The sequence below is a fragment of the Somniosus microcephalus genome, chromosome 4, assembly GCF_052327205.1.
Source record: "Somniosus microcephalus isolate GS21.2 chromosome 4, FLI_Smic_1.0, whole genome shotgun sequence".
NCBI classification, from domain to species: Eukaryota; Metazoa; Chordata; class Chondrichthyes; order Squaliformes; family Somniosidae; genus Somniosus; species Somniosus microcephalus.
Window position 1 is genome coordinate 292652588 of NC_140990.1, and position 12838 is coordinate 292665425.

A 12838-nucleotide genomic window follows, 5' to 3' on the forward strand; every position below is an offset into this window, starting at 1 on the left:
TGTGGCTGTAGTGTGTACCATCTACAAGATGCACTGCAGCAACTTGCCAAGGCTTCTTTGGCAGCACCTTCCAAACCCACGACCTCTTCCACCTAGAAGGACAAGGGCATCAGGTGCATCGGAACACCACCAGCTCCAAGTCCCCTTCCAAATCACACACCATCCTGACTTAGAAGTACATCACCAATCCTTTATCGTCACTGGTCAAAATCCTGGAACTTTCTACCTAACAGCACTGTGGGAGTAGCTTCACCACACGGACTGCAGCAGTTCAAGAAAGCGGCTCACCACCACCTTCTCAAGAGCAATTAGGGATGGGCAATAAATACTGGCCTTGCCAGCGACATCGCATAAAACAAATTACATTTTTTTTAAATCGACAATTTCTGTCATTCGTAATTATTCACAAAACTAATATCAATTTTGAGAAAAGGATGTAGCTTATATGAGAATATATTTGTATTTCTCTCAATGTTTCTACTTGTCTAGATGTTGTATTATGTAGAAAGTTTGCATGATTCCATTAAGTACTTCCACAGCCTTCTGGAAACCAATGGCAAGCTTCTAATTCTAAATTGTTCAAGTAGGTGATTGTCCAATGTTTCTGATATGCTATCACTAAGGATGCCTGTAGAAACTGAAATTCTACAGGGAAAAAATAAATCAAATTTCTTATCTTTGCTATTCATCTTTCTCCTGATGTTTAGTTCCATACAGTCTGCTATGTGCACAAACAATAAAGATTATGACTATAGGAGCAGCTCATGGAACAAAGTAAAAGATTGCAAAGTACATAATGAATTTACTAGATAATAGTAAATGGAGGATAGTTGTCAATGCCGAGAGTTGTGAGTGAGCAGCTATGATCACTGAAATCTCCTAGAGATTGGCCCTCAAACCTCTGGTCATTGATATATCTATTATATATTAAAAATGGTAAGTGGTCTCGAGTCTAAAGGTACTGCACTTGTAGATGGTGCTGTGAGCAGAACATTCGTGACTAATTGAGTGTGAGGGGCAGCACCAAAGGTTACATGAAAGGCCCTTTTATATGATCTGCCACTCCTTGCCATGCACGTTCCCCAGCTTGCAACAGCATCCTCTGGCCATCCGAGTGGAGTAAGATTTTATAGATATGTGAAGAGAAAAAGATTGGTGAAGTCAAGCGTAGGTCCCTTGCAGTCAGAATCAGGGGAATTTATAATGGGGAACAAAGAAATGGTTGACCAATTAAATATATATTTTGGTTCTGTCTTCACAAAGGAGGACACAAATAACCTCCCAGAGATGTCGGGGAACATAGGGTCTGATGAAAGGGAGGAACTGAAAGAAATCAGTATTTGTAGGGAAATGGTGTTAGGGAAATTGATGGGATTGAAGGCCGATAAATCCCCAGGGCCTGATAATCTACATCCTAGGGTACTTAATGAAGTGGCCCTAGAAATAGTAGATGCATTGTTGGTCATCTTCCAACATTCGATGGAATCTGGAACAGTACCCATGGATTGGAGGGTAGCTAATGTTACCCCACTATTCAAAAAAGGTGGTAGAGAGAAAACGGGGAATTACAGACTGGTAAGCCTGACATCGGTAGTGGGGAAAATGCTAGAGTCCATTATAAAAGATGTAATAGCAGAGCACTTGGAAAACAGTGACAGGATCGGACAAAGTCAACATGGATTTACAAAAGGTAAATCCTGCTTGACTAATCTACTGGAATTTTTTGAGGATGTAACTGGTAAAATAGATAAGGGAGAACCAGTGGATGTGGTGTATTTGGACTTTCAGAAGGCTTTCGATAAGAGATTAGCGTGTAAAGTTAAGGCTCGTGGGATTGGGGGCAAGGTATTGACTTGGATAGAGAACTAGTTGGCAGAGAGAAAGCAAAGAGTTGGAATAAACAGGTCTTTTTCCGAGTGGCAGGCAGTGACTAGTGGGGTATCGCAGGGATCGGTCCTTGGACCCCAGCTATTCATAATATATATTAATGATCTAGACAAGGGAACTAGATGTAATATCTCCAAATTTGCAGACAACACAAAGCTGGGTGGGCTTGTGTGCTGTGAGGAGGATGCAGAGAAACTCCAGGATGATTTGGACAGGTTGGGTGATTGGGCAGAAGCATGGCAGATGCAATATAACGTGGATAAATGTGAGGTTATCCACTTTGGTGGCAAAAACAGGAAGGCAGATTATTATCTGAATGGCAATAGATTGGGAGAAGGGGAAGTGCAATGAGACCTGGGTGTCCTTGTGCACCAGTCGCTGAAGGTAAGCATGCAGGTGCAGCAGGCGGTTAAAAAGGCACTGGTATGTTGGACTTCGTAGCAAGAGGGTTTGAGTACAGGAACAAGGATGTCTTGCTGCAGTTGTACAGGGCCTTGGTTAGACCACTTCTTGAGTATTGTGTGCAGTTTTGGTCGCCTTATCTGAGGAAGGATGTTCTTGCCATGGAAGGAGTTCAGCAAAGATTCACCAGGCTGATACCTGGGATGGCAGGAATGACGTATGAGGCAAGATTGGGTCGATTGGGCTTGTACTCGCTGGAGTTTAGAAGAATGAGAGGGGATCTCATTGAAACTTATAAAATTCTGACAGGACTGGACAGACAAGATGCAGGAAGGATGTTCCCGATGGTCGGGGAGTCCAGAACCAGGGGTCACTGTCTAAGGATAAGGGGTAAACCATTTAGGACAGAAATGAGGAGGAATTTCTTCACCCAGAGAGTGGTGATCCTGTGGAATTCTCTACCACAGAAGGCAGTAGAGGCTAATTCATTAAATATATTCAAGAAGGAGTTGGATATATTTCTTAAGGCTAAATGGATCAAGGGGTATGGGGAGAAAGCAGGGACAGGGTACTGAATTTGGATGATCAGCCATGATCGCATTGAATGGCGGAGCAGTCTCGAGGGGCCGAATGGCCTACTCCTGCTCCTATCTTCTATGTTTCTATGTTTCTAAGATGTCCTTCCCCTCCACAAGAACTTCCACAGCAGTGTCAGAACACCTGTGCCTTCAGCAGCACACAATTTCCTCATCCAACATTGCCCAACTGACTTTCCACTGGTTTAATGTCGCCACACAAAAGTCGGTTCACAGAGATAATGTAGAACTTCAACAAAAATCTTAATTAGGTCGTACTCGGGATATCTTGTGCAGTTTTGGAACGCTCTGTTTTAGGAAGCGTATAATTTCAATGGAAAAGATACAGCATAGATTCGTAAGGGTGCTGGAAGTGATGAGGGGTTACAGTTAAGAAGAAAGGCTTCAGAAGTTAGAAGCTTTTTTCACTGGAGCTGAGAACAGGTGACCCGATAGAATAAATAGTGATAGAATGTTTTTGTGAGTCAGTGAGATGGTAACAAGAGTCAGAGGGAGATAGAAGAGCAAATATGTAAGCAAATTTCTGAGATGTGCAAAAATAGGGCAGTAATAGTAGGGGATTTCAACTTCCCTAATATTAACTTGGAAAAAATTAGTGTGAAAGGTATAGAGGGAGCAGAATTCTTAAAATGCATTCAGGGGAACATTTTTAGCCAGTACAAAGTGTTGAATCCGTGAATGTTAATGTATGGTATTCTTCAATAAATCGACAGAGACTGCAGAGGAACAATTAACAGGTGTTTGCTGGATGCAGGTTACTCAAAAACTAAAGTACAGATCCCTACTCAGGGTTTATATACCAGTGTGGTCACTGCCGGTACTACAGTATACAGGAGCTGTAAAAAGTAGTTCTCCCCTTAAAGGTACATACACTACAATTCCTCCCCTTTTAGATTAACAGTACCATAACATTCATTTAACAATTAACACTTTTAACATGCAACATTAACGGCAAATTTATAAATTCAGTCTTTGGGGCGGCTTCCTGATCCTTTCTGGATAGCGCCTTTCCTGAGTGTCTTGCTCTTGGTGCGGAGGCGATTCTGGCCCCCTGTCGTCGGTTGGTTCATCAGCTTCCAATGCTACTGTTTCTGGGGTAGATGCTACCGGTATGTCGGGTTCATCACCAGGTACGCGAGACCTGGGGTGGACTCTTTCCTGTGACTCTAGGATCTGGTCGACCTGGCGTCTCACAATGTTCTCCCCAACATCCACTGTGTACATTAGTGGCCCCTGCCGTGTGCATATCGTTCCTGGTTGCCATTTCTCTGTTCGGTAGTCGTGAGTCAAGACTGGTTGCCCTACATTGAAGCTCCTGTCGGCTTCTCATTGATGTGCTGGAATTGCTTATTCTCAACATCTCTTCGTACATTTGGTTTGAGCAAGTCCAGACGAGATCTCAACCTTCGGTTAAAGAACATCATGGCTGGGGTCTGGTTGGTGACTGTATGTGTCGCATTTCTGTAGGCTAACAGGAAATTGTCCAACTTATGCTGCAGTGCAATGTCGTCATCGCACATGGCCCTTACTGCTTTTTCAAAGGTTTGTACAAACCTCTCAGCCAATCCATTGGTGGCTGGATGATACGGAGCGGAGGTGTAATGTCTTCCCCATTCCTTTTCATAAATCTTCGAAACTCTTCGGACACAAACTGTGGTCCGTTATCAGAGCAAATCTGCTCTGGCAAGCCGTTCCTGGCAAAGATTGTCCATAGGACTGCAATAGTTTTCTTCGTGGTGGTGGAGGACATTTTGATCACTTCAGGCCATTTCGAGTGCGCATCCACAGCTATTAAAAACATTGAGTCCATGAATGGATCAGCAAAATCAATATGCACCCGTTGCCATGGAGATGAGGGCCACTCACATGGGTGTAGAGGGGCATGTGGTGGTGCATTTTGGACCTTCTGGCATCCTGAGCAGCTCTTTGTCAGGTCCTCGGTTTGCTGATCGATCCCCGGCCACCACACATAACCCTAGCAAGGCTTTTCATTTTCACCCCTCCCAGATGGCCTTCGTGAAGCTCATTGAGCACTCTCTCCCTTAACTTGGGTGGAATTACCACTCGGGATCCACACATCAAGGTCCCCTGGCATACTGACAGCTGCTCTCTTCTGGATGAGAATGCTGGCAACAGTGAGTCGCCATGTGCTGGCCATCCCTTCACCGTCAAATCATATACCCGAGACAGTGTCGGGTCATTTCGGGTCTCCTTCTCTATACCAGCGTTAGTTACTGGCAAGCATTCAATTATAGTTGAATGAAATATTTCGACAGGATCCACTGCTGGTACTTCCTCCGCAGTAGGTAGTGGCAGGCGTGATAGCCCATCAGCGTTTCCATGCTGTTTCGTACCCTTATACTCGATATCATATTGGTGCGCCCCTAGAAAAAGGGACCATCTTTGTAGCCGTTGCGCAGTCATCACCGGAACGCCCTTCCTTGGGTTAAAGATGGAGACAAGTGGTTGGTGGTCAGTCAGCAAGGTGAACTTCTGCCCGCGCAGATAGTGGTTGAACTTTTTCACTCCCCACACTAGGCTGAGGGCCTCCCTGTCAGTCTGGGCGTAGTTACGCTCGGCTGAGTTTAGTGACGGAGACGCAAAGGCTACTGGCCTCTCCGAGCCGTCCGGGAATTTGTGCGACAGCACCGCTCCAATGCCATAGGGTGATGCATCACACGCCAGCCGAATTGGTAGTGCCGGGTTGAAATGAGCCAACACCTCTTTTGATGTAATCAATTCTTTGCACTTCTGGAAAGCTCGTTTACATTCGTCATTCCACTTCCATGGTACCCCCGTTTGCAGTGGGGTGTTCAGTGGGTGTAGAACTGTAGACAAATTCGGCAACAACTTATGGTAGTAGTTCACCAACCCGAGGAACGACCTCAGTTGTGACACATTTTCTGGTGCTGGAGCCTTGACTACTGCCTCAATCTTTTCAGGGGACTTATGTAACCCCTCTTCATCAATAACGTGGCCACAATACGAGATCTGCTTCTGGAAAAACTCGCATTTGTGGCGATTAGCTCGGAGCCCATAATCCTTCAATCTAGTGAGCACCTGCTCCAAGTTGGCGAGGTGATCACTGTCATTTTCGCCCGTGACCAGGATGTCGTCCAAATAACACTGGGTCCCTGGAATCCCTTGCAGGACTTGATCCATTGCCCTTTGTCTAATAGCCGGAGCTGATGCTACCCCGAACACCAGCTGGTTGTATTGGTAGAGACCTTTATGAGTGTTGATCATGAAGTACTGTTTCGAGGCTTCTTCTACCTCCATTTGCAGGTACGCCTGGGCCAGATCAATCTTAGTGAAGCATTTCCCTCCAGATAGCGAGGCGAAAATATCTTCAATCTGCGGAAGCGGATATTGTACAGTGTGAAGGACTGGGTTCACTGTCACCTTAAAGTCCCCACAGATGCGAACCTTCTTTGGTTCCCCAGGCATATTACTCAACGACCTCTTCATTACAGGAACGATGGGTGTAGCCCACTCACTCCAGTCCACTTTGGATAGCACTCCTGAACGTTCCAAACCTTCCAGCTCTGCTTCGACGGCTGGGCGGATCTCATAAGGTACCGGTCTGGCCTTAAAAAACTTTGGGCTTGCATTTTCCTCTATTTTGATCATTGCTCTTATGCCTTTTAGTGTTCGGAGTCCCTCCTGGAACACTTCTTGTGCGTCAGTTAGCATTTTTGACAGTCGTCCCGGTGTGACGTCGTCATCCTTTTTGGCATCTACAGTCAGTGCTTGTATGGAATGCCAATCTAGCTGTATCTTCCGGATCCATTCACGCCCTAGTAGTGGCGGTCCTCCATCTGGCAATACATATATGTCCATTTTTGGTGTTTCCTTGCCGTTGTATATCACGTTCACCCTTATTTTTCCTTTGGGGTAGACTTTTTGCCCCGTGTACGTCTTCAAGACAATCTCTGTAGCTCTCAAGGGTATATGTGAGAATAGCCGCTTGTAGTCCCTTTGGTTTATGACTGTTAAGGCTGATCCTGTGTCCAATTCCATTTTCACTTGGACTCCATCTATCTTGAGCGTGACCCAGATAGTTTGGTGATCCTCCATTTTGATTACATGATGTAGTTTCAAACAACCCAGCTCCTTGCTTCCAGAGTCTGTATCACTTTTCTGTTCGTCTGAACTACTCCGTCACCTTATGTACCTTTTTGTACTTCTCCTGTGGAGATTTCTTGCTGCTGGTTTTCTTTCCCGACCTGCAGACTCTTGCTCTGTGTCCTACTTTTCCACACTGTCTGCACACTTGGTCCTTGAACCAACAGTCTTGTGATCGTGTGTTGTTTTGCCGCAGCGATAACACTTCACTGCTCCATACGACATTTCATTTGTGCCATATTCTTGTGATCTCCGTTGTATCTCTGCAGCGCCCCGTGCGGCTGCTTCATGTGATACTACCATGCTGAAAGCCTTGTCCAGCGTAAGATCCTTTTCTGATAGAAGCCATTTCTTGGTTCCTTCACTTTGAAGCCCACACACAAACCTGTCCCTTAAAGTATCTGCTAGTCCCGTTCCAAACTGGCAGTGTTTCGATAGTTTGCGCAGTTCCATTAAGTACTCAGCATTACTTTCGTCTTTATGCTGGTTCCTTTTGTGAAACTTAAATCTTTCGGCTATCAGCAGTGGTGTGGGGTTTAAGTGGTCCTGTAGGATTGCCACTATGCTTTCAAAATCCTTTTCCACTGGCTTCTCTGAGGTTATTAGGTTTCGCAGTAAGCCGTATGTTTTTGCACCCATGGAATTCAGCAATACTAGTGTTTTCCTGGCATCTGGCACTTCATTCGCCTTGCAGTACAATTCTACACGTTCTATATATGTTGCCCAATCTTCGACTTCATTGTCGAACGCTGTGACACTGCCACTCTTCTGCATCCTTGGGTGTGGTTAGACTGGCTAAAAATGGCATCTCCCGCGCTCTCCCTTCTTCTCCGCCGGCTCAAAATGGCGTCTCCCGCGCTTCTTTCCTCCCCCGCGGACGCTGCTCAGCCCTTGAAACCCCGGCCGCGCTCTGCGCGTTTTCCCTTCTCTCGTTGACGCCGCTCGGTCTTCAACCCCGGCTGAGCCCTGTGCGCTTCACCCTCTCTCTTACCCCGTCGACGCTGCTCGGCCTTTTTGTGTGCCGTCGATCAGCTCCAGCCGCTGCCGTCTGGGAAGGGTCTGCGCCGTACCTGCTGCCAGCCTGCTGTACTGGATCGTATCGACTGGGGAACGAAGCCCAGCTCTCCACAGCCTCCTCTGCGATGTTCAAGTCCTCTCCGGATGGTCGACGCCCGCACTGGTGGAATCGGCCTTCTTTTACAGAATCGCAGGTAGGTTCGAATCAACTCGTCGCCACTGTTGAATCTGTGAATGTCTTCAATAAATCGACAGAGACTGCAGAGGAACAATTAACAGGTGTTTACTGGATGCAGGTTACTCAAAAACTAAAGTACAGATCCCTACTCAGGGTTTATATACCGGTGTGGTCACTGCCGGTACTACAGTATACAGGAGCTGTAAAAAGTAGTTCTCCCCTTAAAGGTACATACACTACACAAAGCAAGCCGAACAAGAAAGGAGACAGTTCTGAATCTAGTTTTAGGGAATGAAGCTGGGCAAGTGGAAAGCGTATCAGTGGGAGAGCATATTGGTGGTAGTGATCATAATTCAGTTAGATTTAGCATAGTTATGGAAAAGGACAAGGATAGACCAGGAATAAAAGTTCTCAATTGGGGAAAAGCTAATTTTAGTAAACTGAGATGTGATTTAGCCAAAGTGGACTGAAGATAGAAACTTGAAGGTAAATCAATGTCCGAGCAATGGGAGGCATTCCAGGAGGAGATAGTGAGGGTTCAGAGCAAGTATATTCCCTTAAAGGAAAAGGGTGGGACTAACAAATCTAGAGCTCCCTGGATGTCAAGGGACATACAGGGAAGGATAAAGAAAAAAAGGGAAGCTTATGACAGATACCAAGGGCTCAATACTGCAGAAACCCGAGGAGTATAGAAAGTGCAGGGGTGAAATTAAAAAGAAAATTAGGAAAGCAAAGAGAAGGCATGAAAAAATATTGGTAATTAAAATCAAGGAAAACCCAAAGATGTTTTATAAATACATTAAGAGCAAGAGGATAACTAAAGTAAGAGTAGGGCCTATTAGGGACCATAAAGGTAACCAATATGTGGAGGCGGAAGACATGGGTATGGCTCTTAATGAATACTTTGCGTCTGTTTTCACAAAAGGGAGGGACAACGCAGAAATTGCAATCAGGGAGGAGGAGTGTGAAATATTAGATGAAATAAACATAGGGAAAGAGGAAGTATTAAGGGGTTTTGCATCTTTGAAAGTGGATAAATCCCCAGGCCCGGATTAAATGTATCCCAGACTGTTAAGAGAGGAAATATCAAAGGCTCTGACCATCATTTTCCAATCCTCTCTGGCTACAGGTGTGGTACTTGAGGACTGCTAAAGTGGTACCATTGTTTAATGAGGGAGAAAGGGATAGAACAGGTAATTACAGGCCAGTCAGCCTAACCTCGGTAGTGGGAAAATTATTGGAAAAAATTCTGAGGGACAGGTTAAATCTTCATTTAGAAAGACACGGAATAATCAGGGTTAGTCAGCATGGATTTGTTAAGGGAAGGTTGTGTCTGACTAACTTGATTGAATTTTTTGAGGAGATGTAAGAAGTTTCCTTTTGGGACATCAGAGGTTTAAGATTCTGACCCAAGGATTATAAGTGAGTAATTGACACAAACGCGGATTCCAAATTAATTCAACTTTATTGAGACGTCAGAGACAAAGGGCTCAAATTTCATCGGGCCGTTGAGGCGGGATTGGAGGCGTGTGGGAGGTTAAAATTGTGAAATCGGGGGGCACGAACCCATCCCACCCCCAACCCGCCTCCATGCCCAATTCCCAGGAGGCAGGTACCCGACCTGTGCTGGGAGCCGCCTCCCTGAGGCGGGAAGGGGATTAGTGCCAATTAACTGCCTGTTAACAGGTAGTTAACAGGCAGTTTTTAGCATAATGTCTATTTTTAGCCCTGAAGTGTGGGCTTCCCGATGGCTCCAAACCACGCTAAGTTAGCGAGGCAGACCGTCGGGCTGAAGGGCTTGGAGGGTTTGAGATGTCTGGTGTTCAGGTGAGTGATGGGTGCATGATTGCAGAGGTAATTGTGTAAAGTGTTTAAAGAAGTTTTACTTACCTTTACTTAATAATGCAGCCTTCCTTCCTTCAGGTCTCGGGAGTCCCTCATCTCACCGGCACAGAAAGCAGAATGGCTGCGAGCTGTCAAAATCTGCAGCCTCTGCTTTCTGTTCTGGAGAGATCTCTAAATCAGCCTGAGAGGAAGGAATTAACTTAGAGTACAGATTATCAGTGTTTGACAGCTTCAAAGAGCTGTCAAACGCTGATATTTCATCTGTCAAAAGCTCTTGACAGATGAAATGTCAATCTGTGACGTCATCTGTTGCCGGGTGTCCCTTAATTGGCCTGCTGAGCCCGCTGGGCAGGCTCAACAAGGTCAATCAAGGAAAAATTGAGTGGGTTGGCGACAACTCGATGGAGGCGGGACTACAACCACAAAAGTGGGAGTCACGCCTCCTACACGCCTCCATTGATAAAATCCAGGCCATAGGGTACAATATAATGTCAAAACTAAACTTCTTGCAATACAATACCCGTCACCACTAACGTTACAGATATGATATACATACGATCACTCATGGATGGTCAGTTCATGTTGATTGGAGGTTCTTTGGGCCGACCAACCAAGTCACACCCCTCTTCTGACTGCAGCCCTATCCTCATAGGCAAAATGACTGGCTAGACCACCTCTTCTGCAACAACTCTTGGACACCAATACCCCTCCGGAACCTTCTTCCCCTGCACTTTCCTCTGACCCCATCCCTTCTTCCAATCTCACCCCCTGCCGTGTTTTCACTATCCCCTCTGACCTTCCCCTCTCTGACCCCGAATGATCAGTCCTCAGCAAAGGCCTGAGCTTCATTCCCTTACGCCCTCATCTCAAAGAATTTCGAGCTCTTTTTCCCCTCGCCTTCATCTCCATGCCCACTTCATTGGCCGGGAGTCTTCCCCCGCATAGCTGACCCTTTCTCCCATTTTCAGAATTCTCGTTCTACCTAGACCACTCCCTCTGGCTTCTTAACCTCTCTAGACCTTTTCATTGCAAACTGCCGGTGTGACATCGGCCGTCTCAATTTCTCTGCTTCCCTCTCTCACTCCAACCTACCTCCCTCTGAACTTGCAGCACTCCATTCTCTCAGATTCAAACCCAACATTGTCATTAAACCAGCCGACAAGGGTGGTGCTGTTGTTGTTTGGCGAACCAACCTCTACCTAGCGGAGGCTGAATGCCAACTCTCTGACACCTCCGCCTACCTCCCCCTGGACCATGACCCAACTACCGAACATCAAGCCACCATTTCCAAGATTGTCACTGACCTCATCTCCTCTGGAGATCTTCCCTCCACGGCCACAACCTCAAATTTTGCCAAGCCCGCACAGCCCGCTTCTACCTCCTTCCCAAAATCCACAAACATGACTGCCCTGGTAGACCCATCGTTTCAGCCTGTTCTTGCCCCACGGAACTTATCTCTTCCTGTCACAACTCTATCTTTTCTCCCCTTGTCCAGTCTATTCCCACCTACATCCGCGACTCTTCTGACACCCTCCGCCACTTTAACAGTTTCCAGTTTCCTGACCCCAAACGCCTCCTCTTCAACATGAACGTAAAATCCCTCTACACCTCCATCCCCCACCAGGATGGCCTGAGGGCGCTCCGCTTCTTCCTTGAACAGAGGCCCAACCAGTCCCCATCCACCACCACCCTCCTCTGCCTGGCTGAACTTGTTCTCACATTGAACAACTTCTCCTTTGACTCCACTCATTTCCTCCAAATTAAAGTTGTTGCTATGGGTACCCGCATGGGTCCTAGCTATGCCTGCCTTTTCGTGGGATATGTGGAGCACTCTTTGTTCCAGTCCTACTCTGGTCCCCTCCCTCACCTCTTTTTCCGGTACACTGATGACTGTATTGGTGCCATTTCCTGCTCTCGCCCTGAACTAGACAATTTCATTCACTTTGCCTCCAATTTCCACCCTTCCCTCACCTTCACATGGTCCATGTCCGACTCTTCCCTTCCCTTCCTCGATTTCTCCATCTCCATCTCTGGTGAAAGGTTACTGACCAACATTCACTAGAAACATAGAAGATAGGAGTAGGAGTAGGCCATTCGGCCCCTCGAGCCTGCTCCGCCATTCAGTGAGATCATGGCTGATCATCCAAATTCAGTACCCTGTTCCTGCCTTCTCTCCATATCCCTTGATCCCTTTAGCCTTAAGAAATATATACAACTCCTTCTTGAATATATTTAATGAATTGCCCTCTACTGCCTTCTTTGGTAGAGAATTCCACAGGTTCACCACTCTCTGGGTGAAGAAATTCCTCCTCATCTCTCTCCTAAATGGCTTACCCCTTATCCTTAGACTGTGACCCCTGGTTCTGGACTCCCCAACCATCGGGAAAATCCTTCCAGCATCTAGTCTGTCTAGTCCTGTTAGAATTTTATAAGTTTCGATGAGATCCCCTCTCATTCTTCTAAACTCCAGCGAGTACAAGCCCAATCGACCCAATCTCTCCTCATACGTCATTCCTGCCATCCCAGGTATCAGCCTGGTGAATCTTCGCTGAACTCCTTCCATGGCAAGATCATCCTTCCTCAGATAAGGCGACCAAAACTGCACACAATACTCAAGATGTGGTCTCACCAAGGCCCTGTACAACTGCAGCAAGACATCCTTGTTCCTGTACTGAAACCCTCTCGCTATGAAGGCCAACATACCATTTGCCTTCTTAACCGCCTGCTGCACCTGCATGCTTACTTTCAGCGACTGGTGCACAAGGACGCCCAGGTCTCGTTGCACTTC

The 12838-nt window shown here is 46.4% G+C and overlaps 1 protein-coding gene and 1 pseudogene across 2 annotated transcripts in view; one reads left to right on the forward strand and one right to left on the reverse strand.

The window, feature by feature from the left end:
* Positions 1-12838, reverse strand: part of LOC147120546 (histamine N-methyltransferase-like) — a 409239-nt gene that overhangs the window by 225248 nt on the left and 171153 nt on the right. The window lies entirely within an intron of this gene.
* LOC147120548 (histamine N-methyltransferase-like) overlaps positions 1-12838 on the forward strand; it is a 34585-nt pseudogene that overhangs the window by 15062 nt on the left and 6685 nt on the right.